Source organism: Phodopus roborovskii, unplaced genomic scaffold (genome assembly GCF_943737965.1).
Source record: "Phodopus roborovskii unplaced genomic scaffold, PHOROB, whole genome shotgun sequence".
Lineage (NCBI taxonomy): Eukaryota > Metazoa > Chordata > Mammalia > Rodentia > Cricetidae > Phodopus > Phodopus roborovskii.
Window position 1 is genome coordinate 9697384 of NW_026126516.1, and position 18353 is coordinate 9715736.

The following is an 18353-nucleotide window of genomic DNA, read 5'->3' on the forward strand; positions in this document are numbered from 1 at the left end:
ATGCATGGATGAGTAAGTACAATTTAATGTTTTTAATATGCCTTTTGCTTTTTACTCTCAGAACAGATGCCCTCAATGTGAATCCCACATTATCCATTGGTCCCGAGCTTCATGATGAGCACTGTATATTTGTAATATAGACTCTGTGTGAGTATTGTCAGTATTCTAATATTGATGGGTTGCTTTTGAAGGCTCTTCCTGGTATTGATAAGAACTACTTATCACATGGGAAGAGCAGCTGTTGATAAAGGATTAATATAGAACCACACAGTTTTGAAAATTCAGGAATTTGTGACAATAATTCTGTAGAACGCTGACATATACTCAAGATTTTGTCCTTAGATCTTTGTAATTATCTCAAAAGTTCAGACAATCAGTTTCTCAAACTTGCAGCTATTAGTCGAGAAGAGGAGGGCTGATGTTGGATCTGTGATGATCACTGGTGCCGTATGATCGTGGATCATGAATACAGGTCTGGGAGTCTGAGGTCCACATCATAAAATTTGTAGTATATACCCATGATCTTTGGGGCTGACCTACTTTAAAATGACTTAAAATATAAATACAGTTTACAGTTCTCCTTCTACAGGGAGGGTGCTAAAATTGTATACCAAACATAGTAGTCCTTTCAGAAATGAGTATAAATGGCACATTCAATTAAATTATGTGCCATGTTCTTAGTAAAGTCATGCCCTTTATTTTATCAAGAAAGAATGTATAGTCATGTAGCACTCATTTAGATGATAAAAAGAAAGGGACATGAACAAGTAAGTAGAATTTCAATCTTTTTATGATCTCTTTTGCTTTATATTCTCAGAAATGAATACCCCCAAGCTGAGTTCCACATTCTTCCTTTGTCATGAGACTCTCTGTTCACATGATAAATGCTGTGTGAGTATGTTTCCTTCTGGGTTACTTTTAAATACTAGCCCTTTTATTGTATCATTGCTTGTCATGTGAGAGGAGCAAATATGGCCTAATGGTTAACATGGCATGTGGGTGAAACAATAAAATCACATTAAGCCTTTATATCAAAAGCAATATTCAATATAGCAAAATATTTTTGGATATGCCTGATGTATAGTTTAGATTCTACCTTATATTTTTTGTTATTCTGAGCCACCCATCAAGTCTTTTCTCTGTATTGTTATCACTTGTTTTCTGGGTAGAGCAGCCATCACTGATCCAATATCAGTCCTCCTTTTACATTTATTAAACAATCAATTGATCATTAGTACTATTGAGATAGTAGTGAGTGACAAATCTAAGCACAAGATCCTTGATTATTCTTTAAACCTGTGTGGGATCCTGGGCACATATCTGGAATTCTGAGGTCCACATTATGCTCTGTGTACTCACCTCTGAATCTAGGGATAAAGTAAGTCATGGTCAAGGTTCCTGTTTTTCATCCACAGTACTGTTCTTTATGGTTTTTATAATTGGATCAATTACTAAGTCATTACAAGATTTATTCATGATTAAAGTTAGATTGAGAAGTATTTCCCACTTATAAGAACGATGTTAATGAATTTAAAACCAATGTATTTTATTAATGCATAAAAAGATCATGGTTTTACATCTTGGTTAATATGGCAAATAATAACCATAAATTCTTTTAGTACAAACTCTATGTTCAATTTTATGTATTTTTTCCAAAAGAAATGTACTTATATTTTGTTTGTTCTTACATGATTAATAAGATGAGATAAAGGAAGTAAAAACAGCAGGGGGTATGATTTTGAGGAATCCCTGTTCTAAAAGCTGAGCCCAAAACACTGTGATTTCAAAGCCAGTTTGGGCTTGCTACAGCAAGACAAAACAATAATATTTAAGATAATGGAAAGTCATTAAGAGAAAAATGGCTCCAAGATAGTTCCAGTGATCTCTGAGAATGATAACACATTTTATCATTTTGAGTGATAACACTGGGGAACTATTCCCCTTTTGTTGTTTTTATTTTTTAGCCTTGGATACATACTGTATCCAATACAATATAGTATTCTGATCATGATATCCCCTCCATTATCTCTTCAAAGGTCCTCCCTCCTCCACACCCACCCACCTCTATCTCTTGTTTTTCTCTCTCTCTCTCTCTCGAATATAAACAAGTAAATAACAACAAAAAAGTGGACAAATAGAACAAATCCAAACCAACAAATAGAACAAAGCCAATACGCGCGCGCGCGCACACACACACACACACACACACACACACAAACCATGTGAAGCCCATTCACACTCAGATACAAACATACACTCAAAAACATAAAAACACACAATTGGGAATCATAGTATATCAATAAAAGATCAGTAAATTTCAAAATAACTCAGAAATCTTCAAATATACCACCTAGTTATTTTTGAGTTGCTCTTTTTTGAATGTAGATGTAAGAAGAAATCATTATATTCTGTTTTATTTTGTACTCTTAGAATAGATGCCTTCACCCCTGGTCATCTGGTGCATGGAGCATAGGGAGCAATGTGAGTCAAAGTTCTTGTCTTGATTTCAATTCTTTCCTCTTTTCTTAAAGCCATTACATAGAATCCAGTGCCCCAATGGCCCAGTGAGAAGTAGTATGATGTGGCTGTGGAATACTTTCATAACTAACATTTTTATATTAATATTGATGTAAAGGCATAAAGCAGCCCACATATAGCTGGATTTCAAGATTCATAATTTTCACTAGTGGATGAATAACAGTGCTATCAATTCACCAGAGAAACTAGAGGCCAAGGTTGGATCAGTGATGACATCTTGTTGGGTATGAGCCGTGGATCATGACAACAGGTCTGGAAGTCTGAGTTCCACACCTTAAGGCATCTAGTCTGGATGTCCCGATTCTAGAAGTAGTTGTTAGGTATCTTGCTCAGCATTGTTCAGGATGACAATCATTCCAGTCAAGAAATATTAGTAAGTGGTATTGCTAGCTAGGAACACTGCACTGTTGGATTCTTGTTTTGTTTGGGGCTTGAATATTCATTATTATCACATAAATGAAGCTATGCCAATTTAGCTCCCACACAAGTGACTTAAAAAATGAAAGAATAAATTCATAATATATGGTTTTCTTTTCTTATTCTTTTTTTTTCTTTTTCTTTTTTTCTTTTTTCTTTTTTGCAATTTTTTCTTCTGTATTCTGTCAGCATTGAGGCTCCCTGAGTGATGTTCCTTTTCCGGCCCTCGAGACCACAGTTAACTTATGTATCAGGAACACAGAGATCAGAGTGAGTATGGTAAAATCCCTTGAATTTTTGTTTGCAGGGGTTCATCAAGCTATTCATAAAAGCATTCAGAATATACTAAAGCCAACTATAACTGACTGAGAAATTATCGTGGCCATCAAACATTGTGCCATTTAATTAATACTTGCAAAATGGAGAGATCTCCTTAAAGTAGTGCATGATACTATAGATGGCTGAAGGAGGTGTCTTCCCTCATTCACAGATTAACAAACAAATGCTACAATTAATGGAAAAAGAAAGCACCTATCTTGGGTCAACTGTGAATCAGATGTCATAATTACCGTTATGGAAGTCTAAGGTCAACATTGACTCTTAGAAGTGGTCCTCTTCACAGATGTGGAAATAGAGGACACATTACATCCTTATTCGTGGTTCCCAATATATTGCTTTTGTCTGATGACATGGATTATAGAAATAATGGCCTATGTTCTTATTTTGAGATAATAGAAAATTCAAAGGTATTCTGTTTCTGAAGAGAAAGGAAACTTGACTGGATCACTGGAAGGTAATTATATGAGCCAAACAACATCTCAGTACTTTCTTTTCTGTCTTTTCAGAAAGCCCAACAATGGATGTCTGCTGCCTGGTCCTGAGCTCTAAGGTTGCCTGTGCCATCAGGGTTACAGCTACAATCGTGAGTAATAATTATAGCTTCATCTTTGAACTTTTAAATGTTTTCCAGAAGATTTTTCACGTATAGATGTGATGTGCTTACAATGATCAGGAAAAGGAAACCATAAATAGCTGTTCATATGCAATATTGTACAAGATTTGACCTGAAACAATTAAAAAAAATGCCTATAATTTATACATGATGAATACCAGATTTTTTTGGACTCAAAAGTCCAAATCTAAGCAAACTTGAGTTACCACCTCTGTTGGCAACACTCCTGTGGTGAGATGGTTTATAGGTACAAGGCTAGTGTTCATGTGTTTTCATTCTATTGTTATAATGTTATGTATTAACATTAGAAAAGGGTCAAACACAAGCAAAGCATTCCATGAAAATGCCATCAAGGGAGACAATCTAACACAATAAATTCAAAACACTGAAACCAGGACAGGATAACATAGAGACAAAGTTGCTAGGTCAGTGGTAGCAATGTCTTATTTACCTGAACATGCTATTTTTGAAAATATTCCTTCTAATGTTGGAACACTCAGTTCTAACTGAGATGTCTCCATCGCATCCCTCCCTTCAGGGATCAGGGAAGCCTATGGAAGAGGAGGAGGAAAAAGTTGTAAGAACCGGTGAGAATGGAAGACACCAAGGATTCAAGCCCTTCTAGACACAGCAGGACTGATGCAAATATGAATGAACTCATAGACTTTTGCTACATGCCCAGAGCCTACAACGGGGCCCCAGCGCTCTGAGGGGAAGTGTATATAACCCCATATCCCTAATCTGGAAGCTGTGTCCAATTCATAAACTCTTTCAAAGGAAACTCTTTCTCCGATGGACTCTCACTGGACATATAAACACCCTTTAAGATGATACACTATGCGCATGCCAACACAATATGAACTCGATGACATTCTTGGAAGCTTTTGTGGCATACAATGCTTTGTCTGGGTAGTGACTTTTAACCTACTGACATTTTGCTTGTATATTGTGGTTCCTGATTTCTTTTTTGTGAATTTTCTATGTGTGGTAATGCATGTGTCTTACTCTCTATAACAGTTTCTGGTGATTATTCATTCTACTGAGAGAATGAATGAGTTGGGTTAGGGTGGGTATGTAAATGGGGAGGATATGGGAGGTGTTGGGGGGGAAACTAATACAAATGTAATGTATGAAAAAGTATGGTTTCAATAAATGTCTTTACTCTATCACTAAAACAGTGTGAAGTAGAGTTATTGAAAGTGAGTGGAAGGTTCCGTGGAAATATAAAGAATATGAGTTAGTGGATCCTTAGTGAATTGTATAGTACATTGTGAGATAAAAGGTGTTGAGAATGTGAAGTTCATGTGGAATGGGGGTGGATTTCACCTAAACACATGAGTATGTGGTGTTTGGGGCTAAACAGTTGCGAGTGTACATGTGTGTCTCAATCTGCATGAGATAGCTTGCAGTCTGTGGTACAGCGGTGACTTGTACCCACAGACCCTGTTCTATCCTCAGTACCAAAAGTGAAATTGGTCATCTGTCAAACACACTGTTTTGTGTTCTATCCAGAAAATATAAATATCGAAGAGTGAATATTTACATTAGACATGGATGCAAAGACTTGAGAGAGATAGGGGTATATAATGAAGTATTCTACCTTGTTTTCTGAAAAGAACACATTTGGAAAGGACTGAGTTTGGAGTTTGCCTATAGCCATTGATATGTGAGTAGCTCTATAGGGTGGGAACATAGAGACTGTTTGAGTTTTAATGTACATATAAGTAGTATGTGATATATAAGTTTTAATGTATATGAAATATATTAAATATAATTGAAGAAAAGTAGCCATTGCCAATATAGAATTGATATGCAATATTACATTGGTCAGTCCCTAAATGAAACCTTGATGGGTCCCAAGTGAGTTATAGTGCCTTGCAGTAAATGATTTCCTAGATAGATGAAGAACCAGCCTAGGTGTGTTCATGTTTAAAGGGTATTAGTCTGTTAACGTCTGATCATTCACAGGCAGCTAGTGAGTTAATTGGTAAACAAGGCTGGATAATAAGAAATGAAGTAGTCAGAAACCTGGATCAATATAACTGCTGGATAACTGCTGGTGTTGAGTCATAGGTGGGGAAATGAATCTGGACCATTGAAGCCCCAGAGAAAAGTAATTATAACTTCTGCTCCCTCCTGAGCAAATGCTATAGAGAGATACACGATGTCATAAGAGTCTTCTCTGAATTTGTATTTCACAAGTTTTGATTATTTTGCAGTCATGAAATCAATAAGAGGATGTACAATCAAAACACTTGGTTGGACGTGTTGAAGAGGTATTATTTTTTTATTGTGAATAATTTAAAAGTATAAAGAATCAATGTACAATTATAAATAAGTAAAGATGAAGGGGTTTCTAGGATCATATAATTAGTACAAATTGGGAAAGAACACTATTAAAAGTATTAATGCTAATAAATAGTGATAATTGGCCAAAGGAGAAGTGTCCGGAGCTCTTTCTTATGGCTAACAGTAATAGCAGAGATTCCAAGTTATGGCTGGTATTCTCACATTAGGTTAGTGGAAGTTCAATGCTGCCTTGTTCTTCTTAATAGACTATGAAATATACATTAAGCAAAATCAGATTCACCCAAGTGTTTGAACAGTGACTCAAAGATCGCAGGGTTAATGGAGGAAATGTGTCAATTTTATCAGTGTCTGCTTCACTTTAGTGAGGTTGTGGCTATACTGGGCTACAAGTCCCACATTTAAGAAAATCCAATTACTCACTGTAAACAGTAAAGAAAAATGGAAATGTGTCTGGGCCTACTCTTAGTGTAAGCCGTCCAGCAGCAAGAAGAGTTAACATGAATATGCACTCAAATTAGCGTGTCCCCTCCCCCAAAGTATATGAAAAAAAAAATCAAGGCTTTAAAAAAAACTGAGTTTTTATAATTAATAGATATTTGTTGTATTGCTGTTAGAAATTTACGAAGCAGTTAATCATCACACTAGATGAGAATAAGTGGAAATGAGTTCCACCGTGGGTATACTGTCTGGAGTTCTCAGGTCCAGTAAAGACCGGAACAAATGTATCACTTGTGCTTAAAGGGCTCTTACTTATGGATGCTGAGAACATTAAGGGAGCCTGGATTGTTTTTGTATAGTGATATTCTTGTAGTGTACAGAGATAAATGTACACTATAAGAGAAAATATATCATTTCAAGTTCACATACACATAAGTAACTTGATGAATGAACGTCTCCTTTTTCTCTGTTTTGCTTTTGACATCCTGGCTGACCTGTGAACCAGCGTCTGTGTTCTGGAGGTTTCTGGTCTCTACCATTGCCTTTTTGGATAGCTGTCCACTTTAACAAAGGTATTGTTTTTTTCTTTTCTCTTAAGTTTACTCATTGTAACATGTAAAATAAGCATGAAATAGAGCGTGGCTCAAGGGATGACTAGAAGTTGTATGAAATCCCTTGATCCTTTGATATTGGTGACTGTAAGGATACTTCACGCAGGGGGTCTTATTCCAACAACAAATGGCAAGGGTTTAGAGGTGATGTCCTTATTACTAGTAAACCAATGTGTCAACCAATAATCAGTGAGATGAGAATGTAGATGGGCTCATTCCAAGTCTAGTGGTGGTGATTCAGTGGTCTAGGGCTCTGCCTTTGTCTGGGCCTATTGGAAACTGAGGCCCAAGACAGATAAGAGCTTGCTCTATTTCTGTCTTCTTAATGTCCCTGTGGAGGAGTGTTAGAGGTACACAAAAATCTTGTTGGTACATTTGTCTGTCTTCAGAAGGTCGTGACATATACTTGTGGAGATCAGAGAACTTATGGGACTCAATTCTCCTTCCCCATGTGGATCCCAGAGATTGTTCATCTGACTTGGTGGCAGGTACCTCTGTCCACTGTACCATCTCACAACTACAGGACCTTTTTACACACATCTTTTTATCTGTGTAAATTGCTTGTAGACAAGCAAACATGTATACAAGTAAATAAATCAAGGCCTTGTTTTCCTATGAATATGTTCAAGGATGCACGAAACATTAATATAAACTGTGTATATTGATTTTTTTTTTAATGAAAAAGCTTGAGTCAAAGGCCTGGGTTCTTTATTAAGGATCATAAGGGCAGTGTGCTCAAAAATAATGCTTAGTGTTAATAACATTCTCACAAATGGAGTCATACACAAAGATGGTCATTTTGATATACGTGTTTATGCCACAAAAATTTCAATTAACAGCCAAATGAATTAATTAGTGAAGAGTATGAAAGAGGTCCTTTTGGGGTTAGTCTTTCTAACCTTCTTTATTTTTTCTCTGAGGAAGGACGCCTTGCAGCTAATGGAGGTCTGCCATGCTGTCTGCTTTGTGGGTGGAGGCCACAAAGACCAATGTGAGTGAGAATTAATGTTCATGACCTTGTGAGTTTGTCTTGAATCAATAATTACATTATTAAAAGTATAAAGAAGTGTTCCCAAGGCCAACTGTTAAAAATGATAAATATGAAAGTAGCATGAAATATTACACTTATAAATTCATTGATGATAATTAGACTACATGATATGAGTATGGCGGCAATCCTAAAGGCATGTAGAATAATTATTGCTCTTAGAATTCATGAACCAGATGTTTTAAAATTAGGACTATTGAATTAAATTACTTGTTTATTAGACACATGTAAATTAGTGCGAATAAAGAGATCCCAGCTAGGACCAGTGACGGTAATGTTAGGCCAGTGTGTTATGTTGATGTGTTTTAAGAGTGTGAATTGCCGCAGTCTGGCTACGCGGTGCATTAAATTGTGTCTGTTAACTGTTTCTAGGGATAGGTATTGACCAACACACAATTACCATGGTGTAATTATATGCACATACATTGAACCGTGAATTTTACTAGGAAATATACACAGTCCATGTGTCTTATTTCTTTAATATTGGTAGACACAAAAAATAATGAAAATTCTGATGTGCCAATATTCATTACAGAAAATTAGCAAATGTTTTCCCATCTCAGTAGAAATGGCCTGTGTGGGCAATCAAGGGCAGTGGGGTCTCGCTGTGATTTTTGTTTGCTTTGCACATCCCAGAATACATAATGCTTGAGTATTCTCTAGTGTTCTGTTCTTCTCGCCTTCCCCCTGAGTGTAGGATCATTTGGTCCACCATGAGTAGTAGTAAAACTTCTGCTCTTGGCTTAGATAATTTGCTCTTGCACATACATTGTATCAATGTAAGAAAGTAGTTGATGTATTCATAGCATGGGGATCATGTCCTACTGACCCATGTGGCATTGGGGTCAAACATTATATTGGTTAATTAGTATATGTAGTATGATGATTAATCAAAGAAGAGTCTTAAGAGAACAAGTTACTCTGTGGGTGATTAGCACATACAGGTCTGGTTTTGAATTTTATCCGATAAATAATACATTAAATAGCAATCACATGTAAATGACCATGAAGAAAGTCATGACCAAGAACCATTGTTGAACTGGTCCCATGTGAGTCAGGAAAGGTTCACAATTCATTTTGGAGCAATAAAAGGCCCTTATTCTCACCATGTAAAAAAGAATAACATTTCAAATATATCTATTGATAATTTTATACTTGTATACAATGTATCTAGATCATATTCACCTCCAACCTCCTTCCTCCTCTTCACCCTATGCCTCCTACACATATCTTCTTCCCAGTAGCCTGTGTTTACTTTACTTACAGAGTAACTCTCACAGTCTAATTAGTGTTGCCCCTTTGTCCCTCATAATTGGCTGTTCACTGGGGCCCAGAAAGCATATTGGTGACTAGGCCCTTAGCCTTCTTTTAAAGTTGCAGTTGTTGAATAAACAAACACATGAATTAATGAGGAGGGGAAAGTCATGGAACTGTTTGTTTAAATGCATAGTAAGAATACCGATAATGATTGGAATGGATGGCCAACAGTTACTGTGTTATGTCTTCAGCTGGAGAGGGTATGGATAGTTAACAGTCAATGACTTGTGCCAGGTACAGGCTTATTTATCATAGTGCTAGAAAATGAGTACATATTGCATATTAATGGACTATTCTGTGGTGTGAGAGTAATGAAAAGAAAATATTAATGGACAACTATTCTTTTCTTTGCCCTCTTCACAATGGACACCCTGATTGCTTCACACTGTTGGAATGGAGATCACATGTCAGGCCCCTGTGAGTAATTAAGGTCTCATTTTGATTCGGGGTACTTGTTCTAAAACATTGTTTCTACTTTATTATGTATTAAATATGATAACTTCTACAGTCAGGGAGCAATAGTATTTGAAAGGCTGTGATGACTGATAATAAACAGTACAGGGTTCACCAGCTAAAGGTAGAATTAGTGAGGGATTTACATATATTTGTCTTGAGTTTTTTGAATCACGAGTTTCAATAGAATCAACGAACAAATAATTTGTTCAATGAAAATGCAAAAGTGGATCGGGAAAGGGAATTGCATGAATAGGGCTCGATGATTACTACTGCTTCAGTACAAATCCACAGCAGTGAGGTTCGTCTGCAAGAGAATCTAGGCTGTTGTTTGTGCTTCAGATCGAGTGGGTATCTCAGTGTTGATTTTGCCTTCTCTGCTTTGTGCTTCTCAGGACAGACCCGTGTACTGTTCTGAGAAGCTGCACGCCCCTATGAATACAAGAGTGGACCACTATGAGTAAGAAATCTGTTTAAGACATCTAATGCCTGCTGTTTGGTAAGTAGCAACTGTAATCAAAGAAGGCCAAAGCAATTGTACACTGCTCTGAAACATTGTTAATGGATTAATGAGTTGATTAATTAGTACTATAATGACATTCATTCAGTGACATAAATGAATCTCTAGGCTGATTTTAGGGATAACTATGGATCTGTGTTTCCCATGAGAGTTATGGTTCACAGACAGTTAATAGTGTTGTAGAAGTGAAAAACCAATTAGTAAACAAATAGAGATTTTTATGGGAAAAAGACATCTCAATGTCTTGGCCCAATAATTACAATTATGAGAGGTGACATAAGATGTGTTACCATGTGGAGGATATGGAGTTTTCAGAAAGAAGTGTGGTCCTCTTCCTGGGACCATTTGCAAATGATTTAGTGGGCTGTTGTTAATGATATATAAAAATCTAATTATTTTAGCCTGAGTGGAGTTCAGTTTAATGGTTTATCGATACATCTTATTAGAATATACAATCTAGCTGGGCGGTGGTGGCGCTCGCCTGTAATCCCAGCACTTGGGAGGCAGAGGCAGGTGGATCTCTGTGAGTTTGAGGCCAGCCTGGGCTACAAAGCAAGTTCCAGGACAGCCAGAACTGTTATACTGGGAAACCCTGTCTCGAAATCCCCTTCCCCCACCAAAAAAAAAAAAAAAAAGCAATCTAAACCTAAACCTAAATGGCCCAGTGTTGTGAATGGAATCAAGTCTCAATTCAGCTATTAAATCTTTATTTTTCCACATCATTTTATAGCATACTAGAAACCAAAACAGAACCCAAAGAAATAAAATCCCAAACAAATCTTTTCTATTACCTTTATTGGAAACCAGTCTATTGTTAGACAAGAGGAACACTCAGTACACTTGCTCGGGTCCTCTGCTAGCTTGTCCCTGAGTGCTAATGTGTCATAAGTAAATCAATAAACACAAGAGCTGTGAATGAGGGTAGATGAGTCTGCTAAAGTACAGCCTCGTTCTGAGCTTGTTTACTGGAACAGGGTTTGTTATTTGGTGTCTCTAGCGCTGCTGTCTGTAGATAAAAATAGAATAAGCCTGTGACCCACGTCAGCAGCCAGCTTATACACAGATGTGTGAGGACTCAGTGTCTCCGTCACAGGTACTTGCGATTTTATATGTTTTTGACCTTTAGCAAATTAGAAAATGTTACGTAAATAATCCAAATTAAAAAGACCATTTAAAGAAAGGAAAGTGAGCTAGCCATGTACCAAGTGTGAGTACATTTAATTCCATGGATTATAAACTAATCATTGTGCTACCACAGCTTCCCGTTTAAAAAAGATCAAGATTTTCCCCTTCACTGTTCCATTTTAAATTTCCCCATTTATTTCATATTTATGCACGAGAGATCTATGGCTCCGATACTCAGCACAATATGATGCATAGAGACAAGTGTCCAAAGTAAATTAAACACTAATGTGTGGTGCATGCTCAGTGTGATGTACCCAGTAGTCCCTGGTGGCAATGTGATAGCATCGATGGCATGGATGGGTTCCAGAGAACAGCCAATGGTTTCCTTTGCTGGATTTTCAAATGCATTCACAACAAATGGTAAAAAATGTAGCTGTACATACAACCAATGTCCAGAAAAACAAGCCTGTCTGTCCCAATTTCATGCCTTAAGATACTTCTATTTTTTTAAGTCATATACTCAAAATAGTACTTCCCAGATACACCTACTAGGTTGGGTTCATCCACTGGACCATGTGTAATCTACTGTTGGCCAACTCACCCCCCCAACAACCCATAATTTTCTATCCTCCTCCTTCTCTTTAACATACATTAGTTGTGCATAGTAGTGTGCTCCAGTTTGACATTTTCATGTATGTGTTATCCCTTTGACCCCTTCCTTCCCCCATTGTGCCCGCTTTTGTGTCTTTAGAGTGCATGTATTTTTATTGTGCATGGTATTTTTATTGTGATACTCCTTATCACAGAGCTGATGGTGTTTCATGCTCTAAATTGGAAGAAAACACACATTGAACAGGGAAGAACAAGGGAGGAGGACCCAGGATGTGGGGTGCACTGCCTCCCTACTATTTTTATGACCAAAGCGCCAAAACCTTCTGAGGTCTGTTGCAAGCAGGGATTTGCATGTTTGTCTCTGTGGGGGTGAGCACACAGATTTTAGTAATATTCAGGGATCAGCCTCTCAGCCTTTGTGTCACATTATAGGTTTGATTTTATTGTTACAAAGTAGCAAATGAAAAGAGTAAACATGATTGTGTATAATGTGATGAGAAGGTCTATTCTAGTCTGAAAGCACATAGGGAGGCAAGGTCACCTTTCCTGTGGCTTAGGCTCCTTGAAGCTCACTAGGCATGAAGTGGATTGTGGGAGGCTGCCATTCCGGGTATGGGTAAGTGTGTTGAGTGATGAAGTTTTGTGTTTCATGAATTTTGATCAGTATTACGAAAAAGTCAATAGCCAAATTTACCCTTTTAGTTACATAAAGAAACATCAAAAAGTTTATCCAATTTGTAAAATCATGGAGGAGAGAAATATTATTAATATAATTTGTAAATACTGACGTTTACAAGTCAGTGGGTCTGAGGAGTTGTCTCAATATTCAAAATTGGACAGATGGCCAACTGAGTATCAATGGTATGAAAAGAGATTGTGTGAAAATTTTTCTTCATGATGAAAATATGGATATTGTGTGGGTTAATGTAATAGATATGTCCATGTTAGAGAAAGTCCCTGTATAGATTAATAATACTATCATTATGTGGAAGTGGTTGTTTATCATAGGGTTTATAATTATAAAAAGTAGAAAGCAAGACGCTGTCCTGCATCACTGATGATCAATGGTATCATCGAATCACAGGTAATGAACAATGGCCCCAGCTTTGTACGCAATTTGAAATAAATGTGTCAGTAAAATGGAATGTATTTGTTTTCCATTTACATTTTCACTTATTTCCATCCTTTTACTTTGAGAGCTTGGTTGTCAGGCTAGCAATACCTTTTGTATTTTCATGTCCTCTTGGGCTAGAGATGAGGTGGACAGCATAATTAATAGATAATAGTCCACATTTGGGTCAAGGAAAGTAGCATAAAGAGCCTCCAAATAATGACTCCCTAAATAGGGAACTGAGGAAGGATGATAAGCAAAACTAAAATAAATTAGCCCATCTTTGTAATGAGCTGTTTTTCTTTGATGTCCTGGGCCTTGATGCTCTGAGCCAGGGTACACATCATTCAAAGGGCTAGACCTCCATGGTTACACTCAGAATTATGAAAATTGTGAATAATAATATGCTATGACTATTTTGACTTCTATAAAGAATTAAAGTTAACCAGAGACTCTGAAATGTCCCTATGGTAACATTAGACTGCTATTCTGTAGCACAGTGTCCTTTGTGTATGAACCACCTACCTTACTTTATAGAATACATTTGAACTCCCTGGAAGCAATTCCATACTAACATCTTCATTCAAGCGTCTGCATTTTATTATATTTATTTTTAATCTATGAATTATCACCAAACTGGTGTGAAATAGAGAAAGAGAAGGAATCTAGTTGTCACCTAAAGTCACCTTCCTATATATATACCAGACCTAAGCTATATAAGAGTGACTCAGCATCTCCTGCATCTACTTTACCACCTCTGTCACCCTCCTGTCTCTGGTAACTAACATTCAACTCCCAACTTCCCTGAGGTCAGTTTGCAACATGAATGAGTTCATGTACTACTTGTCCTTCTGCGCCTGCATTATTTGTCTTTTTAGTAATGCCTTTTGCTCCATCCACAATGTCAATTATTTTTTTAAAAAAAATTAATTTGTGTCTAAATAGAATCTGACAAGGTCTTAATAGCCTAGTGGCTTGACCATGCTTCAGTGGTTGGATTTATACTCAAACACATTTGGGCAGCACTAATTTTAGACTCCATATGTTATATAAGGGTATAAAGTTGTGAGAGACAGAGGGGTCATCCCAAAGGGAACAGGGTGTTGGATGTTAATAAAGTACATTGTAAACACATGAAATTCCCAGAATATATTCATAAATATGTATCTATAAATATATATTTGTATATGAAAAGCCATAGTAATATAAGAAACTTAAGAGAGAGAATCTTCATCAGAAGGACAATAAATAATTTGATTTAAAATGAGTAGTTGCCTTTGGTCCCCTTGGAAAGACAGAGAGGTCAGAAGTGCCCATGGTCATATTCTGAGCTTATGAATCATGTTTGTTGATTCACTTTAATTAATAGCTTAGAATAAAAATAGAAATGTTATAATTAAAAAGGCAAACATGAACCAGTGATGATTCTCTTGTCAAATGAGCTTTGTTTGGTGAATAAATAAGCCTGCACTCGAGTCTAATGCAAATGAAATAGAGTTCATTGTCTCTTCAGAAGGTGCCTTTAGGACAGACCTAGCAATGTCCAAGGCTCTTGGTCATGGCCTTTGTGTCAAAATTAGATAGATGAGAACATCAATCACTCAATTAATGAAATGCTTTCTAACTACAAAAATACATGACTTGTAACATTATGATTTGTTAAGAAACTAGCAAGATCCTTATTCAGATGTCTGACTCCCTTACTAGACCTTCTTTGGTTAAAGGCATTTAAGAGGTTATATGGTAAAGCTGGTATCATCAGTATATGGGAAATTTAAACCTCTTTTCTTAAGAGAATACAAACAACGCTATACACTTTTAAGTTAATGAATGTATAAATGATTGTAAACCGCTTGTTCTCAACATTTGTGATGCAACCTTTTTACAAGGGTCACACATCAGACATCCTGTATGTCAAATATATACCGTAGGATTCCTAACAGTAGCAAAGTCAGTTATGAAGGAGCAATGAACATAATTTTACAGTTGGGTTCACTACAACATGAGGAGCTCTATTAAAGGGGCATAACATCTGAAGGTGGAGAATTACCATTCCCAAACAAAGAAGGTAAGAGTCAATGGGAGAATATCTCAATTTTTCTTTAATCATGTGTTCATTTATCTACTTTTCTCTATAGTCCTGTGTGAGCCAATGGGATTCTCAATGTAAAATTCTTCATGGTTCATCTCTGCCAGCAACCTTGATCATGATGTAAGTAATATTTATAATTCCTATTTTTTAGGTTGGGTGGTTTATTTATCAGAAATCCATGGTATTTCTAAAATTTTTTTATGTAGTCATGTAAAACTAACTGAAGCCATTTTACATTTTAGATTAAAATTTATAATTATCCTGGTTACTATATGATATGCCAAGGATTATACGCTGATGATATGTATTCATCCGGGCATCATTCTGGACTACATCAGCTATGCTCTTACTGGATTTTTCTAATAACAGTCTTTCAGAAAGGTTATTAATGACTTTATTGACTTGTCAACTTACAACTTAGAAATATAAGTGAAGGAATATTGGGCCTTTTCTGGACAAGTGATGACAACTGTCAGTTGCAGACGATGAATGGCATGTGTCTAGGTCTCCGAGGTCCATAACAATTGATAAGCTGATAAGCAGTGATTGGATGTGCAAATTTTTCTTCATCTGTTGTACTCTGTACTTTTCAGTATAGATGGTCTAAAGATGATACATTTTTTTTTTTTTGTGGTTGCCATTTTTGTTGTTTGTATCCCTACTCTTCATTATGAACAATACTTAAATGTTCTTTTTTTTTTTTTTTTTTTTTTTTTTTTTTGCTGTATTTTTGGAAAGGATGTCTTATTTAAATAAATCAAAGAAATCAAATCATAGCCTCTACAATATCAGGTTAATAGAATTTGAGTATTCCATACATGAAGAAATGAGTACAGTAACCAAAACAATACAGTGGCTGACAGGTTCAATCTGTAGATGAACATTAGGGACGTTAATGCATATTATCCTTGCATTGTGTAGGTTGTATATATTTCTTAGTTAATGAAACAGTGCACAGGTATAGAAGATATTAGGCAATGGAGACTCATCCCTGCTTCATGTTTGCCTTTTTATTATTATAGAACCTCAAGGAAGATTGAATAGCAAAAGTGTAGATGGACTGAGATGAAGAAATGAAAAGTTGTGCAATTAGGATATAGGTATTAGCTGTTTTTTCTATTGGTGTCTCTATGTATGGACCAGGCTGGACCAAAACCCCAAGTCTGTAGGTCGGCCCAGGGCTGGAATTTATTTAACTCATGTGTCACTAAGGCTGATAGAGCAGACATTGATCAACTATACCACAGTGCTGAACTAAAAATTATGTAGACAAGTAATTCTCAATGAGTAGATATATTTGCAGTGAAAATATTGAAGATTATGCTAAATCATGGTAGAAAAATGAGTCAATGAAGAGACCATGTCCAAGTTCCCTCTGTCTCTGCTTTGTACTCCTCAGATGGAGGCGCTGAGCTGAGCAAGAGCATCCCCTCCTTGACGTTCCCTGCGGTGTCTTGTGCTTACACTGTGAGTAACATCCTTTTGTTCCCCTTGGGCCATTGCTTAAATGTAGCCATAGTGTTAGTTTTTAAAAGGAGAAGACAATGAAGTAAGCACGGCCTATGGTTTTAACCGTAGATGGGGGCTGGGCAGAAGAAAAATGCAACTTGATGCTATCTTTGTTTTCACTCATTTTATCTAATACCACACAAAGTGATTCCTTAAGGTACCCTTACACATGCTTACCTAGTGTAATTTTCCAATTAGATTTATCACATCTTTCCCCTTATAATAATTTCCTCCTAAATTCTACTATCTTCTTTTCTATTCCTTTGCTTTCTCCACAATACATAGACCCCAGAGCTTCTGAAGGTCGTTGAACTGTAAGAATAACTTTTCTGCATTTTCTTCTCCTACTAAACCCTCTGCTAACCATCTCTCCACTCTCAGTTCCCAGTAAGTGAACTCTTTTGTGTCCCACACTCTTTGATTGTCCTTCTGTGCCTAGCCTATTTCCTTCAACATGGTCATCTCCAGGGCCATCCGTCTCCCTACAAATCATTCTCCTTCATGGCCCAAAGTACCTATGGCATTTCTAGGGTAAATAAGGGGCTCAAAACTCAATAGCTAAAACCACAAACAGTAAATAATGATCAATAGGCATAATAGGCATACAAATTTCCTAAGATACCCCATCTCTCCAGTAAGGAAGACTATTACCAAGAAAGTTTAGTGATCATAGTGAATAGAGGGCTTCCCTTGTGCACTCTTGATTGGAATATGAATTAATAGACCAAAAACCATACCAAACCAAAAAAGACATAGAATTGCCTTATAATCTAACCAACTATCAGGTCTGGAAATAAAACAGTTCAAGGAGACAACTGCAATTTCCCTTTCCCTACAGTGCTATCTACAGGTGCCAAGATGGGACACATTTGTGTAGCCATTATCTGATGAGTGGATAAAGGAATGTGATAGATACAGGCATGGGGCACTGGTGATCTGAAGAAAAGTTTGATTGTAGCCTAATTTGAGATTGATGTCAGTTGTGATTCCTGATCACTGTTCCACATTGAGGCCAGTTAAAGAAAGATAAAAGTCTCAAGTGAATAGGATTCTGCAGACAGATGTTGCTTAAACATAATGTTTATTTTTGTGAATTGGGCTATTTTATTTCTGTGCCTTAATTAGTAACTTCAAATAAAAAATAATAGTCCAATACACAAACCAGTGATGAAAGCAGGTCCTGAGAGTGGACCTCACTTATTTATTGCATGAAACATATCTGCACTGTAATAGACAACTAGAATGTAGAATAATCCATTTTCTCTGTGGAAGACATCCCCTAGACCACCCTGTGATCCAT

At 36.6% G+C, this 18353-nt stretch overlaps 1 long non-coding RNA gene, 2 other non-coding genes and 1 pseudogene across 3 annotated transcripts; all 4 read left to right on the top strand.

Moving 5' to 3' along the window:
• Positions 1-70: 70 nt before the first annotated feature.
• LOC127231047 (uncharacterized) lies at positions 71-4956 on the top strand. Its single transcript, XR_007835253.1, has 6 exons — positions 71-147; positions 818-891; positions 2431-2481; positions 3145-3225; positions 3801-3877; positions 4446-4956. It is a non-coding gene; the product is annotated as an uncharacterized LOC127231047 (long non-coding RNA).
• LOC127231215 (small nucleolar RNA SNORD113/SNORD114 family) lies at positions 423-493 on the top strand. Its single transcript, XR_007835262.1, has one exon. It is a non-coding gene; the product is annotated as a small nucleolar RNA SNORD113/SNORD114 family (small nucleolar RNA).
• On the top strand, positions 2738-2809 carry LOC127231216 (small nucleolar RNA SNORD113/SNORD114 family). Its single transcript, XR_007835263.1, has one exon. It is a non-coding gene; the product is annotated as a small nucleolar RNA SNORD113/SNORD114 family (small nucleolar RNA).
• Positions 4957-15996: 11040 nt separating the features above from the next.
• Positions 15997-16063, top strand: LOC127231232 (uncharacterized; annotated as a pseudogene).
• Positions 16064-18353: the final 2290 nt, after the last annotated feature.